Source organism: Spinacia oleracea, chromosome 6 (genome assembly GCF_020520425.1).
Source record: "Spinacia oleracea cultivar Varoflay chromosome 6, BTI_SOV_V1, whole genome shotgun sequence".
Lineage (NCBI taxonomy): Eukaryota > Viridiplantae > Streptophyta > Magnoliopsida > Caryophyllales > Amaranthaceae > Spinacia > Spinacia oleracea.
In genome coordinates this window covers 21,059,523-21,073,825 of record NC_079492.1, presented here as the reverse complement: position 1 = coordinate 21,073,825, position 14,303 = coordinate 21,059,523, and the positions used below count along the sequence as shown (strand labels likewise).

Sequence of the window (14,303 nt, the reverse complement as noted above, 5' to 3'; positions counted from 1 at the left end):
GTCAGCTCTAAAGTTTATAGGCGACACCAAAAAGAAATTCCGGATATTTTTATTAATTTATTTAGTAATCGTGTCGCCTAATATACTAAGAGGCGACACGAAAGGTGTTTAAAAAAATTACCTTTAGAGTCGCCTCTTAAGGTTACAGGCGACACAAAAAGTTTTCAAAGTAATTTTTAAATCTTTTTACCCATTTTGAGTCGCCTATTATACCAAATGGCGACACGAAAAGTATTATTTTTTTAAAAATATATTAATTAACCATTAGGAGTCGCATGTAATTATAGGAGGCGACACCTAAAGTGTGTTTTATGTTTTTAGTTTTTTTTATTTGTTCTCGCTAATTTAAATTATTTCTATCTACGTAATAAAAAAATCACAAAAATAATAAATAGAGCTGAGACTTGCAGAACTACGAAAAAAAAATTTATTAATTCAAACAAGAAAGTTGGTTCAACAAGTATAAATAATGTGTTCCAAAAAATTAACATACAATTTGTTATAGTTTAATTTCTATCTCTGAAAACTAGAAAGTGACTACAAACAACTACTAATAAAATATCTGCTCCATTTTTCTCGAAAATCATAGATCTCCTCTTGAGTGTACGGGTTTGGAGAAAATATCTGTACTTCAACAAAATAATGTATAATTAATAAAATTTGGATAAAAGCTAGCACGTAATAAAAAATGAGATAAAGCTATAATAACAAAGATACACATACACGTACCTCTTCCATATTACCAATACTTTGTGATCAAAGTAAAACTATTTGATACATGTACTTCAAGACAGAATAGCCACATTCAAGCATTTCCGGTTCGTGGGAACACTAAGACACAATTATAATACACATTATATAAAGACTATCATATATATGAATAAAATTACGATAAAAATAATAGTCAAACTAATTAAATCTTACTGTAATTTCTTTCCATGTTAGAGGCTTTCGAGATTCTTTGTTGTTGGCTTGCCAAGTCCGATAAGTCCTAAACATGAGAACAATTAATTTGTCACAATTGGTGAAGGTAATTTAACATATAAGAACAATTTGAGAATCAAGTTTTGTGTACTTTAGTATGTTGAATAAAATATCAATATTTCAATTGCAAACCCTGCACTGTTGTTGTGTTTCCTGTCAATGCAATTATCTGTTACTGGGTTCTCAATGCAATTACATAGTATACTTTGAGACAACCAGAGAGGAAGTGGAATTCGATTGTATAAATTTGAGGACTCATCGGGAATGGATCAATGGGAAATGGATCACTGCAAATAAGGTATGATTTCTTACAGTTCCTTTAGATGTATTCTAAACATCAGCAGCTAAATCATAGGTTTTCAATTAACAACACCATTAGTTCCAAGCTATTACCTTAAAACTCATAACTGATACAACTGTCAATGTATTGCTGCGATTTTCTAGAAATTTGGTATTCCTGGTATTGTTGTCACTAAAAAATTATGTGCCCAGATTTATCTAGTTTTGTGGTTATAAATCCTGTTTTACCATTTTCATGCTAACTCTTGTACAACAATTGTACATTAATTCTTTGCATTTCCTATGGGCTTAATTGGATACCCCCCATGAATAACACAAGTAAAAATAGAAATACATCAAACTACCTTTAAGATAAGAAAAATAGTTCAAATATTAGAAAAATGCTGACACCTACACCCCACTTATATACGCCACATTTTCATTTTGGTATGTCCTAAAAAAATAGGCCACTATCCTTACCTAGTGAGTAAAGTGAATTCTCCCATATTACTTCTTTTAAGATATGATCCACATGTTGGGTTCAGTTCTTTGAAATGTTTCAAAATCATAGTTTCCTATTCTGTTTTATCATAATTTACACCCTCTTCCTATCAACGATATCGAAGAATTTACACTTTTACTCCAACAAGCAACGGCAAAATTTAACAGCAGCAGAAGTTAGCAGCAACAAAAATTAATGCAGCAGCAGTTAGCAGCAACACCAGTTAGCAGTTAGCAGCACCAACAGTTAGCAATTAGCAACACCAACAATTAGCTAGTAGTTAATTAATGTAGCAGCAAGAAACCAGTTAATGTAGCAGCAGTTAGCTAATTTTGGTCAACTAACATTATTAAATTGAAGGAAAAATACATGTGTTCCCCTTTTGATGGATGTGAAAGAAATATGTCCTTCACCCGAGGTGCATTAAGTCTAATACCAAGGTTCAGATTAATTGCGAACAATTAATTCAGTGAGATCAAGTGATCGGAATGCTTCCGATCAGTGAGTTCTAATGGATATTGAACTCACAACTTACTCTTGACTGAACCTACAAGGTCACACCAATGACACGTAACAGATCACCGGATTAAATGAATCGGAAATTCATTTAATAGCTTTTCGAGAATTAGTTGGAAACGTATTATACGATACGACCTTTGTCGCAATCGTATATCGTATCGCGAATATTCGTAAGCTGGGCGACAGGAATAAATCGTATCGTACGACGGTGATTCGTCGTATACGAAACGATAAATAATATATCGAAAATATATTAAATCGCGAATACGAAGAGCATCGGAGTTGCCGGCCCGTCGAGCCAAGCACGTAAGCGTGCAAGGCCCAACGAGCCAGCAAGCTCGCGAGCAAGCAAGGCAAGCCCATTGGGCGCGAGCACGCAACAGCACGCATAGCGCAGCAGCAGCGACGAGCGAGCAACGCCCACGGCCCAGCTGCTCGGCGCGCGCGCTGTGGGCTTCGGCCTGCAGTGTGTCGCTGGGCGCGGGCGTGGCTCCGTTGCTTGGCTCGCACGGCTTGCTAGCCGGCCTTGCTTCTTGCTTGGTCGGTTAGTAAGGTTAATGATATAACCTTACAACCTAGTTTCCAACACACAACACAATTCATGCACTCAAACCCTAGAGACAGCTAATTCTCTCTGTGCCTCCAAAGTGAGTTCTTCCCAAAAGCAAAGTATCTTGATCAATTGTCTAAGCTACGATTATCAAGACGGATCTGACGTGTCGGTGAACCAAGTAGAGGAACGACAAGTGGAGTTCTTTGTTCGTGTTCGTTGACGGATTAACGTGGAAAACACGCTTCGAATGTAAGTTTGCTTAATCTGTGCTTTATACATGTTTCCTGGCTTTGGGGATTGTTCCGCACATGTTATTATGTTTAACTGTATTCCCCTACAGTGGTATCAGAGCCTTATGTATTCAAATCATGAATTAGCATGATTATTATTGTTTTTGCATTGTCGAAATTTTTTGAATTTTTGTTGATTTTTCGGAATTTTTTCGAATTATGGGATTAATTGCGAAATTGGCAGTTCCGAAATCAAAAATATTCGCTTTTTCGATTTTTAAAACCCTAATCTGATGGAAAACAATTTTCTAAGATCAACTCATGAGAATAGAATTGCGAAAACAGGCCTCGAAGTATCGTTTTTTGGGCGTTTTTGTTAATTTTTCATTAAAAATTAAAAGTGTCGGACAGTAATTCAATTAAAAGGTCGAGCTAAACTACTCGGAATTGCTTGAAATTTTGACACAATGTTTCTGGGTAGATGCTTGATCTATGGTAAAATATCAGACTTTTCCGATAAGTATAAACCCTAATTTTGCCTTTCCCCAATTCGTAAAATTTACAACCCTAATTGAATTTTAATTAATTTTGGTTTAATAATTCGGTTAATTGGGGAAGGGGGTATAATTTCATGGGTCAGTGGCTAATTTTAAAAATTATTGGATTAAAATTTTGAATGGTTTCGTTAATTTTAATCGCACTTAAACCAAATTATCAATAATCTGAAATTTAATTGTTTATGAACGACATAAAGTTTCGGATTTTATTAATTAAAAGTTCAAACTCTAAGTTGATTCGATCGTTCTTGAAACTTTGAATATTGTTAACCCTTGATTTATTAATTTTACGAAATTGGATTGTCGTTAAAGTTTATTAAATCGTTAAAAATCGTTGTTTTTCGAAAATTAAATCGTAATCTTTTTTTTTGAAAAGTAAAATTAATGCAAGTTCGTGAATTAAATTTAATTTTAATTAAGTTGGTCGGTTTTACGAACCAAAAACACGAACATGGGCATGATGGAAGTATGGCTCGTCGAGCCATACGAGGCCATTGTGCTCGCCAAGCCGTGCGACACATGCAGCAGCAGCGATGCTGCGTGCCTCGTGCTCGCTAGGCAAGGAAGGGGCAGGCGAGGGCGCTTGCGGGGCTGCGACGAAGCAAGGGCAAGCCTTGCGACGTCCAGCACACTCGATGCACAACTCACGCAACGCAGGGGCAGTATGGTTGCGGGTACGCGGTGCGCATGCGGTGCGATGGAGCTGGGGCGCGCGGGCATTGCTCGTGTGCTCTTGGGCCTCACGCACGGTGGGGATGGGGTGCGCGGGCAATGCTCGTGTGCTCTTGGGCTTCACGCAAGGCAGGGCTGGGCGCAAGCCTAGCCCGATTAGGCAATTGAACTTTTTTTTAAAATCGTTTAATTCGTTGGGCTTCGTATATTTGCATTAATTTGGGCTAACGGGATATTTAATTTAATATTTTATTTGCTTGGACCGGGCCGCAAGTTTTAATTTAATATTTCATAATTAATTATCCGGAATAATTATTGGTTTGAGTGGGAGCCACTAAATGAAATTAAAATGAAATAATTATTTTAATTATTTCGTAGGTCGCATTATTTTAATTAAATTCAATTTTAATTAGAATAAAGTCTAAGGATTAATAATTTGGAAATTGATTAATCTTTTAGGACGCGTTTATGTGAATGTGAATTTTAATTAATTCACGTAAATACTTGCATATTAACATGGGCCATTCGTTTTAGCACACGAATGTATGAATGCGTATAATATATATTTTATGCAATGCAGGTACTCCAAGTGACTAGTATGGCCAATTTAGGATAGTTAAATACGGTTTGCGTACCGTTCTATCTTTGAATGTAAAGTTTTTAATATGGTCTGCGTACCATGGAAATTTTGATGTAATTTATTATTTTCAAGTATTTCTAAGTTTAGAACTTTAAGTTAGCATTTGAACGAAGATTCAAGACGATGTCAAGCTAACAAGGAGGTGATGAAGATTGGATGCTTCAAGACAAGAAGTTTTGGGCCATACTAGATCACCAATTATTTATGCAATTTAATATATATATTATGCGTGAATGTATGAATGTATGTATGCTTTGCATGAACAGGTTGTTTCCTATGAATCGATTAGTTTTAAGTTCACTAAATAATCGAACCAACATAGAAACAACTAGGTCCAAGTAATATTGAGTTTTAAAAATTGCCTTCCAAATCAACACTTACAAAAAGCTAGGGATCTAAGATAGTAGGTTTACGCTAAAGCGAAGTGCTATTTTAGTTGACTTAGGTGGTAAGGCGTCTTAAAGGAGCACGTTGATTGTGGTTACAACTCAAACAACAATGGCATTAAGTTGTGGCAATGGGATAAATTATGGAATTTATTTATTAACCAAGAGTAATTTGGAGATTACTAGCAATAGGTTTTGCTTACCTAAAATCTTAAACTACTTAAGACATGCTAAAGCTGCTTAAGGATTTAGGATTTTTGGGGTCTTGGAATCGTTTCATTCATTTTGGACCATGTTTTTGCTTTTTGCATGAATGAAATGTTTTTATATCTTTAATGATTGCATGTTTGCTTTTATTTCAAAGTTATTGAATTTTATGAATGGTTATTTATTGCAAATTCTTTCCGATTGTAGTAATCAAATGGCCGCAAACAATAACACTTTCAATCTGCGTTCAATTCTCGACAAAGAGAAGTGGAATGGCAACAATTTCCTCGACTGGCAAAGAAACTTACAAATAGTTCTTATTCATGAGGAAAAGGAATATGTCCTTGAGGAAGAGTTACCGGAAGAGGTTGGGCCGGAGGTAACTCAAGCTGCCCTTAATTGTTGGATTCAGGCCAACAGGGATGTCAAACGTGTGATGCTTGCATCCATGAGTCCTGAACTTCAGAAAAAACATTCATTAACTCAGATGCTTACCAAATCAACTCGGAGTTGAAGAACATGTTTCAGGACCAAGCCAGAATCGAAATATTCGAGACTCAGAGGTTGATCCTTGAGACTAAGCTCAAGAAAGGAGAACCAGTGAGCCCACATGTTCTTAAAATTATTGGACTCTTTGAGAACATGAGAGCTATAGATTCTGACGTCTCAAATGAAATGGCTATTGACATCATTCTCCATTCGCTTCATAATGGTTATGATCAGTTCAAGTTGAATTACAACATGAACAACATGGAGAAATCTCTTATTGAGCTTCATGGTATGCTGAAAACCACTGAAAAGACGCTCAAGCAAGAGAACAAGCACGATATGCTTATGGTGCGTAAGGGCAAAAACTTCAAGAAATCACGCAAGAATAAGGGCAAGAAGGGAAAGGGCAAGGCTACGCCCTCATCCAAGTCCAACGGCACCAGTTCTGGTAAACAGAAAAGGGTGACTCGTTCTCTTGCCGATTCTGAATGCTTCTACTGCAAGAAGAAGGGGCATTGTAAGAGGGATTGCTTGAAGAAGAAGGAAGATGAGAAGAACGGGAACGTTGCTTCTACTTCAGGTATATATGTTATACATTGTAATCTTGCTAATTCTACTTCTTGGGTATTAGATACTGGTTGTGGCTCACACTTATGTTCCAATTCGAAGGGACTAAGGAGAAGTAGAAAGCTTGATAAAGGCGAGATGGATCTACGCTTGGGAAATAGAGCACGGATTGCTGCATTAGCCGTAGGATCTTATTTTATTTCTTTGCCTAGTGGGTTTGTTTTGGAACTAGAAAACTGTTACTATGTTCCTAGTATCACCAGAAACATCATTTCCGTTTCAAGTTTGGATTCTAAAGGTTTTAGTTTTCAATTTAAAGACAATAGTTGTTCTTTTTCTTTGAATGGAATGTTTTATGGTTCAGCACAACAAGAAAATGGTCTTTATGTGCTAGATACAAGCAAACACATTTATAACATAAATACCAAAAAGGCTAAAACTGGTGATTCGGATCTCACATTTCTGTGGCATTGTCGATTAGGCCATATAAACATAAAGCGCATGGAATTACTTCAACGCTAAGGAATTCTAGAATCATTCGACTTAGAGAAGATTGATCAATGCGAATCTTGTTTATACTTGGCAAAATGACAAAGCAACCTTTCTCAAAGGTGGGAGAAAGAGCAAGCGAACTTCTAGAGCTAATACATACGGACGTATGTGGGCCTATGAGTACGAAAGCTAGAGGTGAGTTCAGCTATTTCATAACGTTAACGGACGACTTCAGTAGATATGGCTATATTTACTTAATGAAGCACAAGTCTAAATCGTTTGAGAAATTCCGAGAATTTCAAAATGAAGTAGAGAATCAACATGGCAAGAAAATCAAAGCTCTAAGATCAGATCGAGGAGGTGAATATCTTAGCCACGAGTTTGATGATCATCTAAAAGAATGCGGTATTCTTTCTGAATTGACTGCTCCGTGGACACCTCAATGGAATGGAGTGTCGGAACGGAGAAATAGGACCTTACTCGATATGGTCAGGTCAATGATGGGTCAGGCCGAAATTCCTTTACAGTTCTAGGGACATACGTTGCAAACTGCAGCACTCACACTGAATCGTGCTCCGTCAAAAGCTGTTGAAAAGACTCCATACGAATTATGGACTGGGAAACTTCCAAAGTTGTCTTTTTTGAAGATTTGAGGTTGCGAAGCATATGTCAAGCGATTAATTTCGGACAAGCTACAACCTAAATCTGACAAATGTTTCTTCGTTGGGTATCCAAAAGAAACTATGGGGTATTACTTCTACAACAAGTCAGACAACAAGGTTTTCGTTGCTCGTGACGGGGTCTTTTTGGAAAGAAATCATATTTCCAAATTGACAAGTGGGAGAATAATAGACCTCGAAGAGATTCGAGACGAACAACGAACTCAGAACTCTTTAGAAGCAGTTCAAGTTGATGAACCTCCAAGGTCTTTAGAAGAGCCAGTGGGAGTAGTTCCTCAAAACGTTGTTGCCCCTCGTAGGTCAAATAGAACTATTTTTCAGCCGGAGAGATGGACAGGCGTCCTCTTGACTGAAAACTTAGACGTTCTCATATTGGATAGTGATGAACCTTTGACTTACAAGCAAGCTATGACGAGCCCAAGCTCCATTAAATGGTTAGAGGACATGCAATCTGAAATAGACTCCATGTCTGAAAATCAAGTCTGGGATTTGGTTGATTTGCCGGATGGGTTCACACATATCGGATGCAAATGGGTCTTCAAGTTGAAGAAAGACAAAGATGGAATTGTACATATACAAGGCTAGATTGGTAGCAAAAGGTTACAGGCAACTTCACGGCGTTGACTACGATGAAACATTTTCTCCAGTCGCGATGCTTAAGTCTATTCGGATAATCCTTGCGATTGTCGCTTTTCATGACTATGAAATATGGCAAATGGATGTCAAAACTACCTTCTTGAACGGTGTTCTTGAAGAGACTGTGTTCATGACACAGCCGGAGGGTTTTGTCGATCAAAAGAACCAAGGAAAGGTATGCAAGCTTAAGAAGTCCATATACGGACTAAAGCAGGCATCAAAGAGTTGGAATAAACGATTTAATGAAGCAGTCAATAAGTTTGGCTTCATCAAGAATCAGGACGAATCTTGTGTATACAAGAAGGTCAGTGGGAGAAAAATTGCATTCCTAGTCTTGTATGTTGACGACCTACTGCTTATTGGAAACGACATTCCTATGTTGGAGTCTGTAAAGACTTGGCTCGGGAAGTGTTTCTCAATGAAGGACTTAGGAGAGGCACAGTACATATTGGGCATCAAGATCTATAGGGATAGATCTAAGAGGATGATTGGACTAAGCCAAAGCACTTACATTGACAAAGTGCTAGCTAGGTTCAATACGATGGAAGCCAAGAGAGGCCATCTACCCATGTCACATGGCGTATATCTAAGCAAGAATCAGTGTCCCAAAACATCTGATGAGCGTAGAAAGATGAGTGGAATTCCATACGCTTCGGCTATTGGATCCATCATGTATGTTATGATTTGTACAAGGCCGGATGTTTCGTTCGCACTCAGTGCAACGAGCAGGTACCCGTCAGAACCAGGTGAGGCGCATTGGACTGCTGCCAAGAACATCCTAAAGTACCTGAAAAGGACTAAGGATAAGTTTCTGGTTTATGGTGGTACAGATGAGTTGATTGTTAAGGGCTATACGGACGCAAGCTTTCAAACCGACATAGATGATTTCAGATCACAGTCTGGGTTTGTGTTCTGCCTCAACGGCGAAGCAGTAAGCTGGAAAAGTGCTAAGCAAAGCACTATTGCGGATTCTACAACAGAAGCCGAGTACATTGCTGCCTCAGAAGCAGCAAAGGAAGCTGTTTGGATTCGGAAGTTCATCGAAGAACTTGGTGTTGTCCCCTCCATTAAAGGACCAGTGGCTTTGTATTGCGACAATAGTGGAGCCATTGCCCAGGCAAAGGAGCCTAGGAGCCACCAGAAGTCCAAGCACGTACTGCGGCGATTTCATATACTTCGAGAGATCGTTGAAAGAAAGGAAATCGAGATTTGCAAGGTTGGAACTGACGACAACGTCGCGGATCCATTGACTAAACCGTTGCCACAAGTGAAACACAACGCACATGTAGTAACTATGGGAATCAAGCATGTTGGAGAATGGCTTTGATTTTCTAAGTATTGTTTTAGAACATCTGTTAGATCTATGTTTAAAACAATTGGTTTAACCATTTCATATTTATGAAATTTATTTATTTCATATTCATTTAATTGTGGTTTAGAATTAAATGATAAGTCCATGTGATTCAAATCATTCAAATGGGATGTCAAGATGGATTCTTTGGCAAAAAACACCCATAAGTGAACTTGAATATTGAAGTCACAAAGGATCCCTAATCCAGGTCAATGAAAGGTGGACGACCAATGACTAATGAAGATTAGATTGCAAGTAGATTACTTAGTTATGTTTCTTGAACTAGAGTGACTGGATGTCAGAATCTTTTGCATAGATACTTATTGGATCTTGTATCGGATTGACCATGAGAACGCTTTAAGAGATTAAAGTCATGTCATAGGTAGTTCTCATTAATGGTGATTAGAAACCGTTCCTCACAACATGAGCGATTATGTCTGCTTGTTTGAGAATTAGTTCGCTTTGATACTAGCTAAACGTCGCACCGTAAAAGGAGGCTATAAAAGCAGTTATTGGGCGTACTATGAATCAAAGTGAGTATTCATAGATTGCAAGAATGGATTGTCCTCCTATCTTTGATAAGATATGGTGTTGTTGTGTAACAAGGCCTCTCGGAGAGTTAGATACTGTAAAATGCATGGCCGTGCTCAGAATGGTTAGGCTTAACCTTCTGCAAAAGTTTGACAGTTGAACTCTGTAATCCGAGAAACACTTCTGGGCCTAATAAGGATGGCTTGGATCTTACCTTATGTTCAGTAAGTAACACTAAGTGACAAAGGAATGTGGATGCCACTTGTCTGAATGACAAGTGGGAGATTGAAGGAAATATGTCCTTCACCCAAGGTGCATTAAGTCTAATACCAAGGTTCAGATTAATTGCGAATAATTAATCCAGTGAGATCAAGTGATCGGAACAGCTAGCTGGAGCAATGCTTCCGATCAGTGAGTTTTAATGGATATTGAACTCACAACTTACTCTTGACTGAACCTCCAAGGTCACACCAATGACACGTAACAGATCACCGGATTAAATGAATCGGAAATTCATTTAATAGCTTTTCGGGAATTAGTTGGAAACGTATTATACGATACGACCTTTGTCGGAATCGTATATCGTATCGCGAATATTCGTAAGCTGAGCGACACGAATAAATCGTATCGTACGACGGTGATTCGTCGTATACGAAACGATAAATAATATATCGGAAATATATTAAATCGCGAATACGAAGAGCATCGGAGTTGCCGGCCCGTCGAGCCAAGCACGTAAGGGTGCAAGGCCCAACGAGCCAGCAAGCTCGCGAGCAAGCAAGGCAAGCCCATTGGGCGCGAGCATGCAACAGCACGCATAGCGCAGCAGCAGCGACGAGCGAGCAACGCCCACGGCCCAGCTGCTCGGCGCGCGCGCTGTGGGCTTCGGCCTGCAGTGTGTCGCTGGGCGCGGGCGTGTGTCCGTTGCTTGGCTCGCACGGCTTGCTAGCCGGCCTTGCTTCTTGCTTGGTCGGTTAGTAAGGTTAATGATATAACCTTACAACCTAGTTTCCAACACACAACACAATTCATGCACTCAAACCCTAGAGACACAGAGAACCCTAATTCTCTCTGTGCCTCCAAAGTGAGTTCTTCCCAAAAGCAAAGTATCTTGATCAATTGTCTAAGCTACGATTATCAAGACGGATCTGACGTGTCGGTAAACCAAGTAGAGGAACGACAAGTGGAGTTCTTTGTTCGTGTTCGTTGACGGATTAACGTGGAAAACACGCTTCGAATGTAAGTTTGCTTAATCTGTGCTTTATACATGTTTCCTGGCTTTGGGGATTGTTCCGCACATGTTATTATGTTTAACTGTATTCCCCTACAGGATGAGAGAAACTCATTTGTGTGCTGGGAGAGTTTGGAAGAGGTCTAATGGACACTGCCGGGATTTTAATCGTTTCTTTCAACTCCATATAATACCCATTTTGACATGGATTGCAGGTTGAGAAAATCGATATCATAACAGGTGCGATGATCATTAGCTGCAGAAGGAGGATTCTGCACTAGAAATTTCCTATAACTATAATAAAGAGTTGAACAAAAGGGGATGCATAACACTATTAACCCAATTAAAAACAAATTGAAAAACAAAACCCTAAAACTCAAATTCAACGGGAATGATTATTGGAATTACAGAATTTTCGACAATCAAACAACATTGCCCAAAAATTGGCACAACGATGATACAATTATGAACCAAAATAAAAGGAAAAAGAGTCGTTGAAGAACAAAATTGAAATTTAAGCTGATTGAGAGGGGAAGAAACTAAAAATTGAATCTTTATTAGACGAAATTTGTGGAAATTATACTGTTGTTTAAGAGTTTGGATCTATGTAAGAAACAGAAAGAGAGGGATAGATTTTCCCAGAAGAAATTGGAGAAAGGAAAGGACGGGAGGAGGAAGAAAGAGAGGGTGTTTGGTGGAAGGAGAAAGAAAAAGGAAAGAGGATAAAAGGAAGATGATTAGATTAACCCCAAAACAAAAAAGAAATACATACATTATATTTAGGAATCAAAGGCAAATACCACATTTCAGTAATATAATAGCAGATATTCCAATTAAAGTTCATTCCAACTGAACAAACAATATTTTGACCAATTCAAAAGTATGCAGAACGTATAGAACAAAAAGATAAGTGAACATACACCGTGAAATCCGCAGAAGCAGTTGTTGTATATAGAGCTTTTGTGTCTAAACAACAACTCCAAACATCACCTTTGTGACCCTCAAAAGTTCCAAATCAGTCTCCGGTTTCCCCATTTCTAAGCATTGGAGTAGAATCTGTAAAAGCAGTAATGAATTTAATATCAGAATAGTTAGCAATAATTTGATTGCTTTTACCCAAAATTTTCCTTGCAGGAGTTCCCCGCACCTGCTAAAGAAGAAATATTAATTACTTGTACATATTTTTGTGGCTTTGAGAGTTCGAGGTGTAAATTTAACTTTGAAAAGAACGTTTTAGCCCTCAAATACCAAATCACCAAAGCAAACCAAGAAAAAGATAGATGTAAGAAAATGCTAAAGCGTATACAAGCAACTCGGTCGACAATTGGATGACTAAGAACACCAGGTGCGGATCCTGGTGTAAAGAGTTGCCTAGATTCATATCATCATAACCAATTGTTCAACGCATAAGAAAAATCAAGAGCCAAACATTTGGAAGCAAAAGAAATTAAAATCAAGAGCCAACTACATGGATTATTTCTTTGTATGAGGTCACTATATCAACCTATCAACTCAAAAGATAACTGCTTGATTGCTCCCCAATAGAAATTAACTCTTGGGAATCATATAACAAGCTAGCATATTATATCAGAATTGTAGGTTATATGATGTGTTTGATGACTGCAATATGCTATGTTTTGAGAGAAATAAATAAAAGGAAGTCCCAACATAGGAGTCAGATTATGTATAGATTTAATAACCAGAGATTAGGAAATTTGCTTAAATCTCTTTCACTCTATAACCCCCTCCTCGCAATCAACATCTGACAACAATTATATCAACTACCACCAAAAATTAAACAAAATGCTAACATTCTTTTATCACCAATGGAGATAATCGACAATTAATTTGAAGATTTCAACCAAATTAAACAAATTATAAGCACTTACAGCAGAATTAGCTTGCATCTACCATTTTTACCGTATAATAACAAAAGGAAACCCTAAAATTGCCGATTAAATGGACAAAACAAAGAGAAAAATCAAAAATTCAACAAATCTTGTCAATTGAAAGCAAGGTAATTGAGTGGAATTACATAACAAAGGAGGAAGAAGAAAGAAGAACCAAGGGTTTAAAGGCGAGCCGTAGAGTAGGCGTCGCAGAGCTGAGCGCGGTGACGGTGGACTGTATGTGAGCCGACGAGCCGTAGAGTGGGCGTCGTAGTGTGCGGTGAGGTGAGCCTCAGAGTTGGTCTCGAAGGTGGACAGGGTCGGTGAGGCAGTGACGGCGACTCAGCGAGGCAGAGGGCTGGGCACCTGGGAAAATGGGCAGCCTGTGCGGCGGGGAGCAAGGGAGGGGTCTATATGACTTAAAAAAATTGGGGTCCTTACTTGTGTACGTTTTGGGAATTTTTTTAACTTTTCTTTGTTAAATTCTATTAAGGCTTTTTTTACCTTTTCAAAAATTTCGCCGGTAACGTGATTCATCTTGACTCTCCATAATCACGGCATTACGAGAGGCTTAGAGATTTAGAGTAGGTTAAGGCCTGGTTCAATTCCTTCGAAATCTTTAGGAAATTTGAGTTTTTTTTATGCGAAAATGTTTAGAAAATATTCGTCCCGCGAATTTAGTTTTTAATTAGTTTTTCAAGTTTTAATCAGACAATTTTATTTTTTAATTGTTTTTTCCTGATGTATTGTATGGTAGTAATTCTAATATAGTGTCGCTTATTATTTCTTTAATTAACAGGTGACACTAAAACTAATTTGTATAATTTTTAAAAAAATAATAAAATAAAAAATTAAGGGATAGGTGTCGCCTGTTTTAATGTGTGGCACCAACGCTTTTAGAGTCCCAT

At 38.1% G+C, this 14,303-nt stretch overlaps 1 long non-coding RNA gene across 2 annotated transcripts; it reads right to left on the bottom strand.

Annotated features, from left to right (window-relative positions):
* Nucleotides 1-413: 413 nt before the first annotated feature.
* LOC110800684 (uncharacterized) lies at nt 414-13,854 on the bottom strand. 2 transcript variants are annotated; one of them, XR_002536719.2, is made up of 5 exons: nt 13,542-13,854; nt 12,427-12,562; nt 925-991; nt 730-831; nt 414-624 (listed from the first exon to the last, which is right to left on the bottom strand). It is a non-coding gene; the product is annotated as an uncharacterized lncRNA (long non-coding RNA). The 2 variants fall into 2 exon arrangements; XR_002536718.2 differs by having other exon boundaries at nt 13,571-13,853.
* Nucleotides 13,855-14,303: the final 449 nt, after the last annotated feature.